The following is a 13,475-nucleotide window of genomic DNA, read 5'->3' as shown; positions in this document are numbered from 1 at the left end:
AACTGAGACGGGGCACATCGGAGGGACACCCACATGCTTACATGAGCTCTCTTAGGTAAGCTCACGGCCTCAAATTCATTACCAAAAAATTAGGAATGAGGAAACCCACTGCCCTTCAAGGACAAGTCATTTACACTTGATAAAAATTCCTGCAGTGCTTTGCAAATACTGTTCTGGACAATAATAAATAAATTTATTATTTATAAAAATGGAGTTTTAACATCATGGTCCTACTTTTTAGTGGGTGTCTATATAAATGTATCCATTATACAGACACCCATTTTTTAATGGGTGTCTATAAACGTATCTTGCAAACGTACAGAACCTGTATTTGCCACAGATTTTTCAGTGCCGTTTAAAAGCATCTGCTTCCGCCTCTGACCTCTTCCTTTCCTGTGGAAACCTGCTTTCCGCCGAGGGCTCCGGTGTTGAGAGGGGCAGAGAGCCGGCTCTGCATTTACTGGCAAGACTCTTACTGAACATTTCTTGTAGATGATTCAGTCTACGTGGCCAAATTAGTTTACATTCTTTTGCCCCCTTTTCTGAATTTCTAAATATCAATGATCAACAAAAAAAGAGAGTTCGATAAAACGTCTACCTGCCAAATGTCGCTGATCTTAAGAACAAGCTTCTCTCAGGTGAATCATGCATCATGCAGAGACGTGTTTTCTCGAAACATTTGCACATGCATATCCATATATCACGAATCATTAAAAACAAATTATTTCGAAATCAATAAAAGTAAAATACGCAGCCGCGACGTCTCGCATCACGAAGGACCTGCCTTCGCTGTCCCCCGGCAGTGTTTTACACGGGCGCGGCGTGTTCAAAAAGCCATTAGTGTTTCATTAGTAGTTCTATTTATTTATTTCGATAACAATATAAATCACGGGGTTAATTTGATTTCGAAAGGTAACGCCTCACTGCTGCAGAGCCCCGCGGAGGGGGAGCCGCTCTGCCCATGCCGCCGCGTAGACGGATCCTCCAGGTGGACCACCCAGCCCTTCACCGCGCGGAAGGAGAGAGTCCGCTCCCGTTTGGCGTGCCGTTCTGTATGCCCCAGACCTCGTCACCTATGCGACAGATCTCTGCAGTGCTATCGTAGGGGCATAGCGAAAGGATGCAAGGTTCTAGGTCGGCCCCGGAACGCTTTGACTTCTTCAGCCAAAGGTGTTTTCGTGGAAGGTATTTCCTCCCACGTAACGTTAAAGCTAGAAATCTGCCCAGTCAGGACCGGATGCTCAAACATGGCATTCTATGTTCACTAAATAGATGTTCTTATTTATTCGGTCTGAAAACAGCATTCAGGCTTGGCTTGTAGTTGGAACATACAGGTGTTTCAAGTATAATGAAGACAAACACATCGGTTGTCGCGTTCATGGCCCATTTACATAAAACTTTCCCTCTGCTAATATTTTAAATAGAGCCTCCTATAAATGTTTCTCTCTAAAATGTTAGCATTTTAAAAGCTTTCCACATTGAAGGCCCATTCATAGACGAGCACCCCTTCCCCCCCACTGTTTAATGCCAGAATGCCGCATCTGTGTAGGACTTCCCATGCTGGCCCATTGATCTGTTTTCTCTATCAATATTTTACTGTTGTCATTACTATGGTTTTATTACAATTTTGTGTTCTTTTGTTTATTTTGTGTTTTGTGTGTTTTTTTTTTTTGGTTTGTTTTTTGTTTTTGTTTTTTTGGCCAATCCCCCAGAGCTCTGGGCTTTCTTTGGGTGACGTTTTGTAAACCTCCTTGGGTCTTCCAGGGCCCTGAACTTAAGCCTGGGTCTCCAGCCCAGCTTCCTGACTCTGGTAGCTAGGCCTCTGGAAGCTAGAGACGCGTGTCTGGTAGCGATAGGTGTCTGGTAGAGGCGTGTCTCTACCTTCGGGGAGTGTGCTCGATCCCGCCTTCAGCCCTGACCGCGGGGTCTGCACCAGGACCCTGGGCTGACCTGGAGTCAGCAGGTGTTCTCGCCCTTCTGGACCGGCCCTTCCTCTCCATTCCCGCACCTGGAGATCCCTGCCTGCCTTCCTGACCTCTCTCTCCCTCTCCCTTTCTCTGTCTCTCCAAAATCCCACACGATCGGAGCGAAAGGAGGAACTTCCCCTCAGTTCAGTCAGCTATGTTGCTGAATAGTCATTCTCGCTGTTCCTTAAACTATTCTGATGTGTTCGTTTTACTCTGATTCAGATATTTTTGCCTGGCACCTGCAGTCCTTCCTCACCTGAGCTGGCTTGCTGTCCCTCGTCCTTGCCCAGGCCCTCCGTCTCCCACTCTGTGCCCACACTGGCTGTGTTGAGGCTGTTTCTTCTCTCAGCGCGTCAAAGCTGTTCAGTTCCTCCGAGTTTGCTTCATCTATATTCATATTTTAGGTGTTTTAATTTATTTTTTTAACTTAATTTACTTTTAGATTATTTAAACATAATTTTGACTTTCTCCTTTGTTCACAGGTTAAAAGGCTTTATCTCTAAGTGGTTAAAATACTTAAACTATCTTCTTATTGTTTGGCTGTACTCTCACTGGATTATGTTTAAAGACTGTGGTCTGTATTTTTTCTACATTTTGAAATTTATTAAATTTTTCTATGTGGTCAAATATACATTTGATTATTATAAATATTGCATTGAAGTGAAAAAAGAATGCACATCATTCTCTGTGGAATACCAAATTCTGCACTGAGAATGTACATGATCTATAGTTATTAATATATTTTGTATTTCAGGAAAGTTATCTATTAAATATTATGCAAGCTTATTATATTTTATTTGATTTTTATATCAGGAAAGATAATACACAAGGCTATATTTCTCTGTATGGATCTCTTTAATTTTAAGTTCTAATTTACTTAATAAATATAAAATTATGTGATACAGAATATTATGATGGAAAAATCACTGGGTTGGGAGTTCAGAAACAGATTCTGTTGAATTTATCCCAAACAAGTTGGATACATTTGAATGATTATTTAGCTTCTTGGGTATCTTCTGTATTAGTGAAATTAAGAAATTGGATTTAATTATCACCCAGTTATTTTCTAATTCCATAAAATGCCGTGAACATCCCTTTCCTGAAAATGTGTAGGTTATTTTCACTTAGAAGTCAGTTTTGCATTTTATTTAAATTACCTTGTTTAGAATTTTAAAATGAAAATATTAATGAAAAGAAATGTGCTATGATAAAATTATATTTATTCCATTAAGAGAGAAATTAGTAGGTATGCTAACGTGCTGTACACCTGCTGTGTGCATATTTCCCCCTCGGAATGCTACACTTCATCTCAGAGGATCATGCTCATCAGCTTCAGGTGTCTAAGATATCCCGGTGAGGATGGTTTCTTGGCTTGAGCAGCACTCGGTGGATCCCCAGAGACCTCCTTCATCCATTGCTTGCAAAACAAAATGGCGTGTTTCTACCCGAGGTGGTTCTCCTTGCTGCTCTTTCTAGTGAGTGGGTCTGTGAAAACAATTTCCCAAGTTATGTTATTCCCGGTTTTCCTACATTGCAACGATATATCGTGTGCTTCAGTCCCAAGATGACAAGCAGAGCGTGGACAGGGCACTGCATCTTCACCCGCGTCACCGAAGGGCAAATGCTGGGCGTCCGCCGTCGGTTGTGTCTTACCTGCGAAGGGTGTGCCTCCAACCAGACAGTCGGCGCCCCTGCGATTCCAGCCGTCCGAGCCTCGGTCTGCCTTCGGGCATCACTGCGGGATGGCACCGCCTGCCTTTCGTCTCGCACTTCCGTGTCCGCGCGGTCCCTGGCCCGCGGGCAGGAGCCGGAGGAGCTCGGCTAGGTCTGAAGGGGCCGAGCGGGCGAGGTCCGACGGGGAGCAACGTTCTCCCGTCCTGTGGTCCCCTTCGTTCCCTTATAACCTCTCTACTTCGGTCTCCGTTCATCCTTCGGAGCGTGAGAGAAGAAGTACTTTAAAAAACCTTTATCAAGTAATCGTAGTTACGATATTTAAGGAATAATGCTAACTCTACCCAGAGAAGCATCATTTTAAGTACTTTTAAGATTCTGAGTTTGATGCAGTCAAATTATATCCAGACAATGTATTAATTGCCCATTGTTTGTTAATTAAAACAAAGGGAAGACTTTAATGGCGAAGCTACTTGTTAGTGCACCCTGTTGAATTCTTTGTGCTTGAAAGCTTTTAAGACAATATAAGAAGAGGCTCTGGGCTGATTCAGCACTTCTTTTTCTGTAATTCAAATCCCTGAGGTTTCGTAGCCTGTGACAGTCTCTTGAGAGTCCTCGTTTCGTACGCCTTTCTCAGGGATGGCGTTTAGCTGCGGTCGGCACACAGAGGTGCCATCTGGGTAACCGTGTGGTCTGACAATGAAGAGCTACGCGGCTGAGGGATAAAGGGGCGGGGCAGGAATGGCCCGGGGCCCCCTCTGCAGGTGCCGGGAATGCAGATGGCTGGGCGAGCTCTTGGATCGCCGCAGCCCAGGCCCATGCCACTGGCCCCATCCTCAACTAGGCAAGCGAGGCCTCTCCTTATTCATTCAAATGCGGTTTACAAGCATCGCGTCAAGGTCATTTTCGTAAGATTTTCTTGAGTAAAATCTTTTAGAAAAGACGATATAGTTGACACCTCATACATGTTATCTGAGGCCTGTTGCAGATCTCTGGGGTTAAGATAGAGAATTCCTCCTTCAGCAAGTGGATGATCTTCGTTTAAGTTGCTAACTGTTCCCCTTGTTAGACCTTGGGCACTGTTAGAAATTGTCACACAGCCACAGAACCGATGGACACCACCTCGGCTCACCCCAGGAGTTGTAGAAAAGTGATTTTCTAAAAGTCTTTTGATCTTGATAATAGAACCCTGGGTTTCCAGAATTCTAGTCGAGGTCTCTTCTCTTGGTCATAATTGTCCCAGTCTTCACATTTTCCAGTAATAAATAACATTTATCGCATCCGTAGACACCAAGAAACACATGTTGGGTGCCCGCAGTTTGCCAGGCACTGTGCCAGGTGTTGACCATGTCGACGTGATTCACCCGGCCTGTCACGGTCTCATGGTTGAGAGAAAGGAACAGATTCGAAGAGATGTGACCAGGCCAGGCACGCACGGGGTGCCGAGGGCGCCCCCAGGGGGAGCAGCTACGCTGGCAGCGAACGTGGGCGGGAGGTGTGAAGATTCCTGGGGACAGAGCCTGGGCTCAGGTAAGGCAGTGCAGGCGTGTGGGAGTCGGCGGAGAGGGGGTGAGGTCTGGCGAGGACACAGGGTGCGAGCAGGGGAGCGGGGAGCCGAGGCTGGGGGACGTGGAGGGCCGGGTCAGCAGGGAACCTCTGCAGCCCGCCCGAGGCTCAGGCTTTTCCCAGAGGCGTTCAGGAGACATGGCGGTGTTCTTAAGTGGGCAAGTCCAAATCAGATTTCTCCTTGGCAGTGATACATATGCGCCGTTGAAACGATGACAAGATTTGTTTAATAAACGAATGAGCGAATGAATGAATGGACGTGCTAGTTTTCTCCAGTCATGCCCAGACTACGATCCTTCGAAGGGGCGTCGTGTGCGTGCATGAAGGATAGCAGCGAGCGATACGGCAGCAGTGAAAGGCTCCTGCCCGGACCAATCGCCCGGCCTCCGTGAACATTTTTCTCCTTGTGAAAGACCATGGTTTCTTTCTTGTGTTCACATCACGCATCATTTACTAGAATATTTTTAGGCTCCTTGGCACTCATTTCTAGGATTCAGTCACTTAACGGCAGCAGTTTGTGGGCCGTTCTAGAAAGATTGTGCAGATCGGATATGCAGACGGGCAGAGATGGCCACCCAGACTAGACGTCGCACTCTGAGGGCTTCCACCCCAGGAAGGACAAGGCGGAGTGCTCCTCGGGGAGCTAACACTGTGCAGGGCAGAGCGTGGAGATGACGTGTACCCACAAAGGACGGCACAGTGGATCGAAAGGCCCGGCAGAGTGGAGCGGATGTCAGGAAGCGCGGGCCCCATGCCGCGAGGCTCGGAGGAGGAAGTGTCTGCAGCAGGTTCGAGGGACCCCATCAGTGTGAACGAATGTACACATTCTTTGTCCATTTTGGAATGCGATAAGCATTCGGATGCGTTTTTGCCACTCTGGAATTTGCATGGCATATGAGAAATGGAGGCACCCAAATTCGATTAGCTGAGAGAAGACTAAAACCTGCAAAGCGTTATTTATTCTGTGGCATCCCTCCGCTTTGCAAAAGATGCGCCCTACAAAATGATTCTGAGTGTTCTGCGTTGATGGAAATGTAGCGCAAAGGGCATTCACATCCAACAGCGCAGAGCCGCAGTTGCTCTGCAGAAAGTGGACAGCCGGTTCGCTGCTGTGGGAGGGTCCGGGCATTTACGTCTCGGCGTGCGCTTTGACAGTCGAGAGTGTGGGAGACTGTTTTTCTAGATTTATAACACCTGAAACTCTGTGTCATCTTCAGCGTGATTACCTATTTCTGGGAGTGTAGGAAGGTTTTAAAAGTTATTTAAAATACAGATTTTTTTTCATTGACTACTTGCCAACTTTAATTTTGTTGAATATTTATTGAGCATCAACTATGTGCAAAACAGTAATAGTATCGCAACATTTATTAGAATCTAATTGCATGGGGCATTAAGGGAGGTTGCTGGTAATGCCATAACATAAAGTGTGGTTTACCATCTGTCAAAGAGCTGGTAGATTAACCAAGGTAAAGGAAAGCGAGGATGATTTGGAATTTATCCAAGTCGGCCATTACAACATCAATAAAATCAATCTAGAAATATACTGTTACATGTGAAATAAAAATACGTGTATTTATGCACATAGGATATTTCTTATCAGATTCCATCTATAGGCAGTTGAGAAAAGTATCAAGGTCTTCATTGTCAATGATTTTATTGTAAACCAAGACAACAGTGGATCAGTGTTCAAGTACAGTTATTGTAAAAGTACAGCACTGAAGGAATGAGCAACATGAAAAGAGGTGACCGTTTTCGCATCTTTCATAGACATGATTATAGCTACAGCATATCAATTGCTGTCATAGCGCCATATAGTCTGGGAGGCACTTGTAGATATAGTATCTAATTTAATCTTCATGACAATCCTATCAGATATTATTTCTGTTTTGCAACCGAGGCCGAAATGGAAAGCGATGCCCCCGAGATCATTGAGCAGAGCTAGAATTCCAACCCACGTGTGCTATTTCCTTGTGTCTGCAGAGAGAGAGAGAGAGAGATTTGTTTTGTGTGAATGGTTTGTTTACTGAGGAGTAAACTCTTCTAAATGAATATAAGGCATGTGTTTGGTATTTTGGTAAAGCAGGACTTTTTTTTTTTATGTAGGAAGAAACTAAGTTTTATTTCAACCCTGACAGTGATAAAGAGTTAGCTGTGTATCTCGCTGCTTGAGTGGGCCTATTATTGTCACAAAATACATGCTCCTATTATGTAAAATCCATTACAACGAATGTAGAAGTTAGTCATGCAAGCAAGTATAAATTTACTTTTCCACCAGCAGAATCCTCTACAATTTATCATTTTAATCTGTACTGTTGAGACCTAAACAAATTTTAGGAGGCCTTCACCCACCTTGAGAGACTTTGAACCAAATAAGGATGTTTCAAGAAAACTCCTGCGTTTGTACCTATTTCATTAACTTTTTAAATGATTGGAACCCCTGTTGAACTGTCATAAGAATTCAGAGCCCGATGAACTCCGGCCTCAGGAGTGACACCCCCTACCCTCGTGAACTGGGGTGTGTGCTCTGCATTTCGTTTCTCAGAGAGCGCAGGTCGGTCAGGGAGATGGGTTTACCAGACGGGTCCCTGGGCCCGCGGGGGTTTAGGAGCACGCTGGCGCAGCTCCCTCCTCCTGCAGCGTCGTGGAAGCCTGCGCCTGGCCCTCTCTGCACAGGGCCCCCCGCGGCCTTCCCCGAGGGGACAGGGAAGGGGAGGCCCGAAGGCCGTGTGAGTTTGTTGTTGTGATGGCCACCGTTCGTTCAGGACCTCCTTCTGCGCCCACACGTTACACGAGTTATCTCGTATGAGTGTCATGGCCGTGTGAGCTCCTAGATTAAGCAGTTCGCACGTCAGGAAAATGTGGCTGAGGGAGGTCACACAGTCAATCAGTGGCACGGCCCAAACTCCGTGTGACATCTGTCTAAACCCTCAAGTTTAAGCATCATGGCAGCTCCCAGCCACCACCGCCATCCAACCGGGCAGCTAGCTCAGACCCCAGAGTAGTTTCAGATGAAATACTTCGTTTGAACTGGTAAAGTTTAGGTTGTATCCGCCAACCAGGAGGCACTAGCGGTTTATAAGGACGAGATGGCGTAGTGACCGTTGGGGGGAGCAGGGGGATTAGGCCGTGAGTAAGCGTCATGTGAATGTACAGAGAGCGAGGTGGGAGCGGGGGGCCACCGGGGTGCTGGCCGTGCTGCGCGGGTGTCCGGGAGACGCTTGTGAGGACCCTGATGCAGGCAGGTGTTTCCAAGTGGGACACGTGGAAGCCGGCGATTAACCTAACAGGTCGTAAGGCAAGAGAATGTGGCGCCTGGTCTTCAAACACGTGTGACCGCGGGAAAGACGCCGTGGGCAGAGAACTGGCTGAAGGCGTTTGTCTCCCAGGACAGTGACGGTGTCCTGTCTTCAGACGCTCTCCAAAATGCGTGTGTTCAAAGGTGGCCGAGATCAGTCAGGGGGATGCGGGCATCGGTTCCAAAGTCAGAACAGAGGGAAGAAATGGTCCCCGGCCTCCCGACAGTGAGGTCCCAAGCCCCTGCCCCACCCCGCGCTTCTCCACCTTGCTGTGTAGCCACGGGTACAACTGCGAACCTCATTTTTAAATGTGTGACATGAAGCAACAAGACCGAGAGGCGCCTCGCGGAGCTGAACTCTCTCGGGACCCGGTGGGCCGAAGCCCCCACTCGCTGAAGTGAAGCCGGTTCGGTACACTTAGCCCTTCGTGGCGCAAGGTTCGTTGTAAGTGACTCAGATGACTCGGAAGTGCAGTTTTTACAGAGCGTCTCAGATCATCCTCCTCTGAACGACTCTTCTCCCTACAGCAGCGGCGGGAAAGCCCGTGCCCTCGGGCCTCCAGGCGAGCAGCCTGTCCTGTCAGCCTGATGCCGACCCTAAGCCACTGTAGGGCCAGTCGCCATGGTGCACACAGGGCCTCCACCCTCCGGGACCCTCCGAGGCGCTGTGTCGAGGGGACCCCAGGGGTGTCTAGCCGAGACCCTGCTCCCATTCCCCCACGTCAAGGTGGGGTCCACGGCCTGTTCTTCCGGTGTCCGGTGGCTCGGTGGGTCCCCACGAGCATCCCTTGGACGGCAGCAGAGGGGCCCAGCGTGGAAAAGGAGGGGCCCAGGCGAGCGGGGCTGAGGGGCTGCGGGTCACGGCCGCCGGGCTGGCAGAGCGTGGCGGGCCGGGGGCTGTGGGTGGCAGTGGGCACACCACTCTGTGCCTCCGCCAGGGTCTGGCGGCTCTGAAACATGCCCGTCTCCGCTCCTCCTTTACTGCGTTCTCGAAATTCGCCGATGCCAAGTGCTTCGTTGTTTATACCTGGTCTCTGGTGTCATCATTTGGGGCCTTTTAAGTGTGAATGAGGGCAACTTTCGGGCTTGAACAGTGCTCTGAGACCGCTGAGTCATGCAGCCTTGTGCTCGAAGTCGGTCGGGAGAGTGGGCAGGGAAGGCTGCCCGCCCCAGAGAAAGACACACCGTGGTTTCCTTAGTGAGTCAGACTGGCTTCCTTCCTGCCTTTAGCATTGTAGAGTCTTATTAGAAACGCCAAATAATGGTCAAGTTAACTTTGTTTTGTTGAAGAAATAAAGGCAGAGTACCTTTGGAGATTTGCAGGGATTATAGGAAAGTCCGAGCTAAAAAAAAAAAATGCAGGGTTCCGGATTCCTGTTGCCTCTGTGGTTTTCTGGCTTAGTGGGGTCACGCTTTATCGCACTGATTTGGAAAACGTTCATGATCTGTAGTCACGATCTTACAGATACCAAAACGAGTTCAAAGCTACTACATTTATAAAACATCAGTTTCCATTAGGAAGTTAAATATTCATCGTTTTCCTTTTTTTCCCTCTGAGAATTGGAAGTAAGTAAATGTTTGCTTAACATGTCACAAAGGTGGCGACTGTAAAAACAAAAGCACCCGGATTCCGTGTTCGTCACGAGGAATCAGCCTGAAAATATTTAGGTGTACCGGTCCTACGTGCGTTATTCTGTCCTTTTCTCTTCCTCATTTCTTCTATTAAAAAAAAAAAAATCCCCCATACTGATTGAGGAAGACTTGAAAAATAACATAGAGTTAAAGTGTATAATGCGATGATTTGATGTATGTGTACAATGTGGAATGATTACCAAAATCAGGATAATTTACACAGCTGTCACCTCACATAATTAACTCCTCTTTTCTTTTTTGTAAAAGTGCCGTTTTGGTAAGAATGCTCGGGATCTGCTCTCAGAACCTTCTGGCACACAATACCGGGCTGTTAACTGCAGTCAGCATGCTGTGCATTAGATCCTCAGGACTTATTCTTCCTGTAACTCAGAGCTCGTGCCCTTTGACCTCCATCTCCCCATTCCCCCCTCCCCTTGGCTCCTAGCAACCATCACCTTGTTCTCGGTTTCTATGAAGTCAGCTGTTATATATATATATATATATATATATATATATATATATATATTCCATGTATAAGTCATGCCATACAGAATCTGCCCTTCTCGTCCTCCTCCTTTATGAGAATGTCACACTGCCCCCGGGATGGGCTGAGGTCCTGGGACCTTGCGGGGAGCCTGGAAGGAGCATGATGCTTTCGGGGTGGCAAAGACCTCCCTGTTCATTGAGAAAGGGCGGAGCTTTCGCTGTTTGAGGGGAACCACATGATTTGCATGTTTTCATTCCAGTATTTTATTGCTTTGGAAAGAAATGAGAAGTTACAACCAGAGTTCTTGGACATTTGCTCCAAGGAACAGGAGGCGGGAGTGAGGGGGGTCGTGGCCCTGGAACGCAGGTGGCGGACGTGGGAGGTCGGAGCAGGCACAGGAGGGCGCCCTGAGCAGGAGCTGTGAGATCCGAGAGGCCACCCAGGCCCCGAGGAGGACACAGGTCGGAAATTATTCTCCAGCAAACGGGGAGAGACAGACTGGGAAAGCCACCCAGGCTTGCTACCCCGGAGACACTAACGAATCCTGGGGAATTTGGGGCTGGATGCTTTTATTTCACAACTCAGGCCATGGTGTAGGAAAAATCCGTCGTTTTCCTGAAAATACGGACTCGGAGCAAAGATTGATTCATCAGCCATGGAATAAAAATCTGTCTGGTTTAAACCCCTAATTTTTATGAGATAAATTTTCTCTCTCTCCTTAATGCACGGAAACTACAGTGTTTTAATACTCCGCACTGAACGTCTTTCTAATGTGTTGCCTGGTGCTGCCCTTTAGAAAATAAGTAGTCTTCAGAGAGACAAGCCGGATGGGTGCTGCGTCAGCTCTTCTTATGTGGCTTTGGAAGAGGGCCAGCAGGAGAATTCTAGAATATTATGCTACTGTGGACTGCTTCATAAAGATTAATGGAATGTATGTGCACCAGAGTAAATTCTAACTTTGTTTAAGGCTTATACCAATACATACATTATTAGGCTGTTCTTGAAGACACGGCCTTGTTTAGAACAGTCGATATTTATAACATAGAGAAAACAAAAGAAGGCAAGCAAGAAAGGGAGGGCGAGTTCCTTCTCCCCGGAACCCGGCTGCCCTTCCGAGCCTGGTCGTTAGCTGCTGCTCGTCCTCCGGGTCCCAGGGCAGGTCCTGTGACGTGGAGAGCCCTGCAGACAGGGCCGGACAGGCTCCAACTGCGCCTTCATCCTCCTCCCAGCCATCTGTCCTGAAGCTGCGGTTTTCAATTCGCACGGTTATTTAATCCCTGCCTTTCCCATCAGAATGCGAACAGCACCAGGGCAGAATTTTTGTGGCTCCGTGGTGGGTTCACAATGCCCAGGGACATGGCAGGGTCCGGGCAAAGCCGCCAGCACCACCGAGTGCTTCTGGCGTCAGGTCCTGCGCTAACACTGCCGTGGGCTCCCTCATCTCGTGGTCACAGCGCCCCTGTGCAATGGCTCTCATTTCTGAAGGAGGGCGCCATTGCTAGAGGAGCAAAATGGTGCTCGGGAGAGGCCAGTCACCTGCCCGGGGCGGCACACTTAGCAAGCCACGGAGCTGGCATCCACGCTGGGCTGTGTGGTTCCATGACCCGTGCTCCTGGTGGCCCCCTGGATTGCCGCTGAGCAAACGTTTGCAGAAGGGAGGAAAGGCGAGATGACCACACCCGGCTTGAGTTCTGTTGGTTTTGTGATGTGTGGGGCTGGATTCCGAGATGACCCCATGGTACGTCCAGGAAAAGTTCGCCAGCGAGGCATGGCTGAAGGGAGCCCACGGATCCAGCGTTGGCACTTGCTTTTCAATAATTTTGTTTTCCTGGGACAAATATGGATACAAATGAAAATTTCAAAAAGGGTGCGATATGGGGGGGGGGTTGTTTCTTGGACATTTGATGCAAACCATGCCCACATCTGCGGATGCTCATCGGTGTAATAAGTCAAAGAAGGAAAAGCAGAGAATTATTGGAAACATTCAGCTAAAATTAACAGGAATCCTTCGGTCTACAAGTGGCATGGCGATGTTTAAAATATTTAAACTTTCGGATGTCTGGGTTTTGTCAGCGGGGTGCGCTGTTGCAGAGCGCGGGTCCGAGCCTCAGTCAGCGAGGCGGGGGGCGGGGTTCCTCTGTCACCTCCGTCAGCGGGTCCTCCCCCGTCACAGCCACGCGGGGAGAAACGGCAGGCGGAGTCTGTACCCACGGGCGGTGTCCCTGCCTGCGTCATGGCAGGTGGCCTCGGCAAACCGCCCTTTTTGGTGCTACAATAGCCATTATTTTATAAAAGGGTTTTGCTTGAGGAGTCTAAGTTTTTTATTTTTTTATTTTTTTTATTTCCTGTGTTTGTTTGAAAATAAATCATTGGTGACCCATACCGAACTTTCCGCTTTTCTTTCTTTTGCTTCTCCATGAAATCCCAAGTCTGGGAACCACAGGGTCTACAAGTGTAAAGTCAGTGAAACCTTTTTTTTTTCCAGAACATTTTTGAATAGCTCTATGTTGTTCTATCTGTCTGTTTGCTTTTACAGTTTTGTATGTGTTCATTTTTTGGATTAAGAAAACAGTGAGCGAGCGTGGGAACAGCGGGGAGAGTGAGGGCGGCTGCCCGTGGGGAGGGGGCCGCTGAGGGCCAGGGCCCGGCCACCCGGGTGACGCTCACGCTGGGGAACCGCTGCCTCGGAGAACGATCACCTGGGCTTCTTTCTGAGGGGACAAAATAGGAATTACCGTTTGCTTTTTTGAAGGAAAGAAGGGAAGCATAAAAAGCACTTAGCCTTTTTGTAAGAACACATGAAAATACCATTTCCTTCCCTCTTTTCCGTTTCTACAAAAAGTCTCATCAGCCGGTA

General features: G+C 48.0%; 1 protein-coding gene across 3 annotated transcripts in view; it reads left to right on the top strand.

The window, feature by feature from the left end:
* Nucleotides 1-13,475, top strand: part of PRKN (parkin RBR E3 ubiquitin protein ligase) — a 943,383-nt gene that overhangs the window by 140,905 nt on the left and 789,003 nt on the right. The gene's annotated exons all lie outside the window — the stretch shown is intronic.

The sequence above is a fragment of the Rousettus aegyptiacus genome, unplaced genomic scaffold (assembly GCF_014176215.1).
Source record: "Rousettus aegyptiacus isolate mRouAeg1 unplaced genomic scaffold, mRouAeg1.p scaffold_m13_p_1, whole genome shotgun sequence".
In the NCBI taxonomy this organism is placed as follows: Eukaryota; Metazoa; Chordata; class Mammalia; order Chiroptera; family Pteropodidae; genus Rousettus; species Rousettus aegyptiacus.
The sequence above is the reverse complement of the archived record's forward strand: the minus strand, read 5'-3'. Positions and strand labels throughout refer to the sequence as shown.